This window comes from Thermobia domestica, chromosome 11 (assembly GCF_964235325.1).
Source record: "Thermobia domestica chromosome 11, izTheDome1.hap1.1, whole genome shotgun sequence".
In the NCBI taxonomy this organism is placed as follows: Eukaryota; Metazoa; Arthropoda; class Insecta; order Zygentoma; family Lepismatidae; genus Thermobia; species Thermobia domestica.
In genome coordinates, this window is record NC_137464.1 from 104,027,423 (window position 1) to 104,035,389 (window position 7,967).

Genomic DNA, 7,967 nt, shown 5'->3' on the forward strand with positions numbered 1-7,967 from the left:
AGGAAACGGGAGAGCCTCGAGAAAACCCATGAGCACGGTGTTTGTCCACCACAAAGTCCACACGGTGCTAGCTGGGATCGAACCAGGGACCCCAAGCACCGGAGGTGAACGCCCTACCACTGAGCCACCGCTCCCCCTGTTTAACATTCAGTCATAGGAAATAAACAATATACAAGTTACAATCTGATGAAGCCATACTATTGAATTTACTTTTAACACTAGAGGTAGTACAAACCATCTTTTTAAACATTGGAATTGAATTAAAATCTAGTATATTTTCAATTTGTATTCTGCTTTTGGCGGGAGAAACCTTAGTTCGATTCCCGGTGGGATTAAATATGGTTCGGATTCCATGTCTCATATAGCCTCGCTGCTGAAATGGACTCTAAACTCATACTAAATTCAACTCAATTATTTGCTCTTTCTTTAGCCGAAAAAATGCTGAACAAAGGAGCTAAATCTGTTCTTTTTACAAGTTGAAGATCTCGTTAATATGATAAATTTAATACTTACTTTACACTTTATAATCTCCATATAGTCTAAGAAACTGAACTCCCTTGCAGCTATATGGTAAACTTAGGTACGCATCTATGACGAGTAACAACCCAGGTTCGATTCCGAGTGGAGGCTTGTGTAGTTTGAATTCCACGTTACTCTGTAGATTTACATCTTATATAGCATCAGTGTAGAAAAGGAAGATAAAGTCAAAATTCAACTAACACAACGAAGTTCTAAAGAAGTTTATCACTATATTAGACTAAGGAAGTTTATAATTGTATTTTATAACTACATTAGACATAAATAAAGACAGCTTTGATAATTTTACTTATAGAATATGAGAATTATTTTCACTTAAATAAACGCAAATTAAAATACTAAATATTTAAGATTTGATTCACACATTTAGATATTTTTTGTAGATATAAAAGCATTGTAGATAAATACTAAGTGGGTAAATAATGAATCATGCACTTTTCCTTCCACTCAAAAATTACTTTATTTTAGTGATAGTACATTGAAAATATTCATTTTTTGTTCTTTTGAAATAAACGAAACGTGTTCAAGTTAACTATATTGTGTATACTACGAGATCACGTGAACATAAATGCATTAAAAATGCATAAAATAATTTCCTGAAATATTAATGCATTTTCAGGTAAATTAATTCCCAAAAATTGGGCTGTGTCATAAGTTTACTTGTGATTTTTCTCCAGCTAACACTTTTCTTTAGATATCAGTAGGAAAATAAAGGAAAATGTACACATAATATGAACCAAACAAGGAAACGTTAGTTTATTATTCTAACGTTCAAAACTAAATAGAAGTAGGCTTGGAACACCTGAGTACAGTGTTAAATCTGAATCTGAGTTTCAGAATAATCAGGTAGTGAAAGATGCCTATCGATTCTGCTATTTTGTACACAGTTTTGGAAAGTATTTTATGATAGTTGCGTTCTTGAGAAAGCAAGAGCACTACAGATATGTAGAAGGGTAGATGGCGAGTTGAACCTTTAGTTCTTTTGTCTCGCTGAGATGTACCGGTGTCACTTGAGAATCAACGATGGTGTGAATTTCTACATTTCCAGATACGTTCATTTCTCTCTTCTTCAAGTTTTAAATGCAAAGTTTACTCATAACCCGTTCTTAAGACAATTATATTATCTCACACAAATGCAATTAGATGAATAAGGTATTAATAATTTATGAAAGCTTTCTGAATTAGAAAGGAAACATCTGAATTCGCACTTTATCTATAAACTGCTTATACATATACTGGGTCCTAAATACTAGCATGTCACAGCTACAATAATTGATAACTCTAAGATTGAGTAGTTGACTGTTTTAAAAGAATAATATTCTTAGAGTGAGAACCAACTCATTTACAGTTCATGATTTCTACCAAATTTCCAGAAAAGAGGTAAACAGGCCATTGCAAGCACGGGAACATGTTCAGTGTTAAGAGAAGGTTCTAGAGGTAACGTGCAATAAGGAACGTACGAGATTGAAACACTACTCTAAAGCGTAGTCCCTTTTATCTGATCGCTGAAGGAGAGTATTATTGAGAGCCGGAAGAAGGTACAGCTCCAAATCCAAAGCATATAAAAACTAAGTATGGAACTAATTCTGTAGTTTCTCTCTTATCAACACCATCTTAATGAAGACTCTACAATCACAGATTTCGAAATCAACCAGCCGAACAATGAGTATATTTTGTTTTACTTAGGAAATATAATCTCGCTCTGTTTCATAAATCAATTACACCAGGGGTGAAAGTGGATCTTGAAAAGTAAGAGGACGGTAGGTAGCGGCATGACGTCACGCCGTCTCCTGCCTATTTTTGTTCATTGTAATTTTTTAGGAACTGGGAGGACGCCCTACATATTTTTTGGAGGTGGAGGGACGGCGTCCCCCGCGTTTTCCCTCACTTTTACCCCTGAATTCCACAAGAAATTGTGTGAAAGAGTGTTCTGCCGGAACCTTAAAATCTTCAGATTTCTCAGCAACAAGGGGCAACAGGAGATGATTGACAAAATAGTTGACACTGAGAAATTATATGGAATGGAAATCAATATCGGAAAATCGAAGGTCATGAGGATGTCCCGTGTAAACATGTCCTTACAATTCAGAGTAGAACAAAAAGAACTTGAAGAGTTCGATAATTTCAAGTATCTGAGAAGTTTTTTGACAAGAGACGCTTACTGTACTAAAGAGATCAGGTCATGAATTGCCATAGCCAAAGAAGCGTTCAACAAGAAAAGATGACTCTTAACTAGCAGGCTTAATATTGGACTAAGGAAGAAGTTTGTCAACTGCTATATATGGAGTATTCGACTGTATGGTTTATAGACTTGGACATTACGGAAGTTAGAGAAGAAATATTACAGCTTCGAAATGCGGTGTTGGAGGAAGATGGAGAAGATAAAATTGACAGAGAGAATGAAAAATGATGTTTTGAAACGGATAGGAGAGAAAAGAACGCTTCTAGTCAGCATCTTTCAAAGGGAGGCCAATTAGATTGGATCATCTTGCGAAGAAATTGTCCTCTTCATACCGCCCATAGAAGAAAAGATGGAAGGAAGGCCAGGAATAGGAAGAAGGAGAACACAACTGATCCATGACTTGAAAAATAGAAGAAAATATTGGGGGTTAAAAGAGGAAGCTGAAGATCGAGAAACGTGGAAGAAACATTCCAAGGCCCAAACCCAAAATTTAAAAAAAAAATATATATATATTAACCTCATTAATCTCAGAACCTACCAAAAACAGAATACTTAATAATAACAATAACAATATATTTTGATACTTATTCACTGGATTGATGCTTCTAACAGATCTGAAATTGTTAGGTTTGGGAAAATTAGATACCCTTCGGAAGAACTTATTTCCAAAATATTGCCCAATGAAACCAGTGAAAGAAATGAAGAAAATTGGAAGATGGTATTAGGCGTATTTTGCCTCATGAAAAGAAATTTCAGTTGTCCTCCGGGCTAACAACTGTGTTGTGACGATAGCGTCGAACTCTCTCAAACTAATGTCAGTGAGAAAAGTGGGTAGCTATTTGAAAGAGCAAAAACAGGAAGTGAAAGTTTGTCAGCTAAACCTGCTTCTACAATAGTTATAGGGTGTAACAGATAGAATTGACACAATCTTTTCGGAGTACAGAATTTCTGTGAGAAGAAGGAGGTGTTGCTGGAATAAGTTCACTTTTTTAATTACTATCAGTTTACAAAATACCTGGAATCTAGTTGTTAAATCTACCAACATTCCTTCTCTTGACTATAGATGAGCTAAGTTTTAAATTTACTCATCATGCTACAAGTCGGTCCCAAGATATCAGAGTCTGATGATCTACTAGTACCAAGGAGCGGACGAAAATTTGCTACAGCGGAAGAGATCACTTTGTGACCTCAATTCGTGGCAAGAGGCGAAGATATGCATCAGATCATTGCAAGGCACTTGAGAAAATACAATATATAAAGTTTAACTTTGGTCTTTGCACCCATTCCTTGCTTTATTTCATATTATATTGGATAAATACGTTTTAAACAAAAAAAAAGTTTATTTTAGCTAATTCACAAAATGTTTTCATTTTTATAGGAACTATGGTTATGAATATCATGTTATACTTCAACAATATATGAATTTTGCTATTGAGTGTACAATGTATAACACACCTGTTCAATGAATATAAATAAGTCATTAATTATGCAAGAGAAGAAAAAGTTATGAAGTTTCAGAATTAACAAGTTAACCATGAAAAAATGTGATTTTTTTAAAAAAATCTCAAGACACTGCAAAATGATTTTCGCAAAAGTTTCAAAGTTCATCATAAATGTTCCCCAGAACGAAATACTACAGTGTATAATAAGCACAACATCATATCATACGAACAATTCCGTTCCTTCAGTTCTAATTATAGCTTTAAATTCAAAAGTAACAGATCAAGAGAAATACTTAACTGTGGATCATACGCGTTGAAAAAAGCATTGAAATTCCCAATAATTCCAAATATTTAGTGAGAATTTCAACAGCTGATTATTAGTTATCGATCACATGTTACTCAATTGCGCATACATCTACAAGAACGTGTATAAGTTCTATGACCTAAGAATGTCATAAGCACCATCTAAACTTCCAATTCACTGCAAAATGCGACAGCTTTATATGCAAGATTCATATCCTCAAAATGTGGCTAGTGCAATTAAGACTATGTTTCAAAAGTCCTAGTTGAACACCATATAAGTGTTCGATCTGCTCAGGGAAATATACTTCCAATAGTTACAAATGACAAATTAAATTTATGGCAGTACCGAAGAACCAGAAACACGAAAGGAAGTTGTATTTGTTCAGTGCCTGGCAAAACAAGCAGCATAAATTGGCCACGTACCTATGGACTTCCTTCTAGCTTCGATGCCCTTCCCCCCACCCCAACCCCCGCAATTAGTCTACAGTAAGCATGTGGAAAGCTTACTGTAGAGTAATTGCGGGAGGACATTGAAGCACGTGGAATGTCGCAATTTAAGTTCCCGGCTTTTGGAATTCATGTGGAGCTATTATTACTAAGGGTCAGAAGTGAAAGATCAAGAAAGAACATAAATTGTGAATAGTTGATACTCCAAATCGTTTGTCAACTTCCTTCACGAAATTAAATAAAATGAAACCTACTATTATGTACCGAGGTGAAAGAAGACGGGGATGATAACAAATGAAATAGTGGAATGAAAACAACGGGAGCAAACACGAGAGCCACAGGCCATTATAAAGCTACGTTGGAGACACCGAGGATAGAACCAGGATCCAAGGTAGCAAAGGTGGGATCTCTACTACTGAACTATCGTGGCTGCAACTCTCTTTGTATTCCAGTAATTACTGAAGACATGTTTCGATTCCTCATTAGCATGCATATTCAGAGTTTAGTCAACATATTCAGAGCAAACACCTATAACCTAATATTACAAGCCACCTACTCAAGATGAAATATTCGCTTTCATTTCTTTCCCAGCCTAAATTGACATGTAAAGTATTGTTCATAATGACTATAAGAGAACATGGACATTTCTATATTTTAAAATGGAAACACTGTTAATTCAAAAAGTTTCATGTTCACAACTGTATCAAGAATTATAAGTGAATACCCTCATACAAACTTACTATCTTTTTTCTTTTTCTTTTCTTTCTTTTCTTTTCTTTCTTTCTTTTTTTTTTTTACACCTTGGTAATATTACTTTTGAACACATTCCTTATTTCATTCTCACAAGGTATAATGATCGTTTGTTAACATCGTACCGAGACCTTCTTTGAACGTCCAATTTTTGTCATATTATATCCCTTAAGAATACTGTGAAAATTCAAATGCCCACTTATGTCCAACAAATTAGAATTCCTGTTGTTATGTCCAAGAAATTAGAATTCCTGTTGTGTTTCTCGGGGATAGCTCTCTATGAGATGATCAAAGACAACTTTTAAACATATAAATGTTATTTCGAATAAGTAAATCCTATTAAAATTTCAGAAAAATTCCCCAAATTAACCTTACATGGTTCCCATACCCGTCTTCGACTCAGAAGACCTGGGTTCTATTCCCTTCGGGAGCACATATGGTTAGGAGTTTACGTTAAGTTGTAAGTTCAAATGTCATATAACCTCGAAGTTAAAAAGGACGCGAGAGTCCAACTACCTACCTATTTCTATTATCCTTGAGGAATCCGCTGTAAACATAAGTATCAAATGACAGGTAAGGAATCTGTGGGAGGTACAAATCACGTCTTATGGATATGTTGTGCTTTGTGGTAGCGGAATAGAAATCTGAATCCAAATGCAATATCAAGATCAAAGGTCTGTTTGCCATAATAAAATTTCGAATATTGTATAATTACGTTATATTTTTCGAAAAGACCTGTTGTTGTAGTCACTTTACATCTTATCTGCCTGTGTATTTCTTTCCTCACACGCGGGTTAAAATTGAAGAAATCACATAGATTTAAGCGGCTTACCAGTAATAGCTTTCTTGGTAATTTGGCATTTCAAAATTTAACATAGTAACGTGTAGTTATATTTGTGCCCTTTTGCGTTGATGAAGAAGCAATACATATCTCAATGTAGATATAGCTAACACCATTATCTCGTATCTTAATTTCTTTATCTTTGGTTAGACTCTACCGATAATGGCCATGACTCAACGCTTATTTATACTTCCCGCTTGTAACTAAAGAAATCACCTGTTCAAAACATAAAGTATTTAATTATCAACATCAGTGCTGTGTCAGTTACGAAAACGACCTCAGAAACAATTCAGAAATCTAAAATAGGCAACTGGTAATATTTTTCCAGAAGAAAGAATAGTTTCTTTCATCATTCACTCAAAATAGTTGTGACTGCGCTAAATCCTAATCTAAAACCACTATCAATGTATATAAACCAAGAATATCACTATCATACATTGTCTGAAATATTTATATTAAATACGCACACATTTGGCTCAACCATACTTCTTTTACATTTTGTTATGATTGCAAATTAGGTAAGTATTATCGTAAATCTCTCTTGGAATAATACACTGAACCACCTTACAGTGAATCCTATCTAATGAGGCTCTGAAATAAATTCGATCAACTCTTAGGCAAATTTCATTAGTCAGTTATTGATGAAAACGCTGAACTTACTTCGGAAACGCAACTAACTATCTTTGTTAATGCGCTAACAATCGACTTTAATACCTGACATAATTACTCAGAAAGGAAATGCTACATCGATAAATTTTTCAAAACATGAATAATCGAAGAAAGCTAATCAACGAATCTCTCAAAAGTAATGTATCGGAGAAGAAATGCTACATCCGCGAATATCTCAAGACATATGTAATCGGATAAGAAATATTACATCGATGAATCTTTCAAGACATAAGTACTCGAAAAAAAATAGTGTATTGGCGAACCTCTCAGTACAGAGATCCAGGTGATAGGCGTTTATAAAGAGCTAATGTATATACGTTACATAGATGACGAGAACCCAGTGAAATAAATGTTACAACTCAGGATTCAAAGAGCATTGAGCTAGTGTTTCATATATAACATATTGGCGTATAACGTAACTAGTTTTTCTAATACAACAAAAGTTTGTCAATGTTTACAATTTAGTCGGAAGAAGCGGGCACTATCTCGTAGCAGATGGTTTCTAAGATTTCCATATTTCCAAAATTGAATAAAGAGAAAATGTAGGACAATATCAAAGTAGTATTCAGCTAACACTTTCACTTGAGAAAATATTAGAATGAACTATAGTTGGTTTACATGTCGTCTCAACAGTTGTGATGTCCTTTTATTAAATAACAATGTTCGATAATATTTTAAATGATATATATGAAAACAAAAATGAAATGTTTGAGTTTAAAAACTATACGATTGTGCCCTTTAGGATGAGGGAAACAGATAACTAAGGCAAGTGAACAGTGGCGTAATTACGATTTTG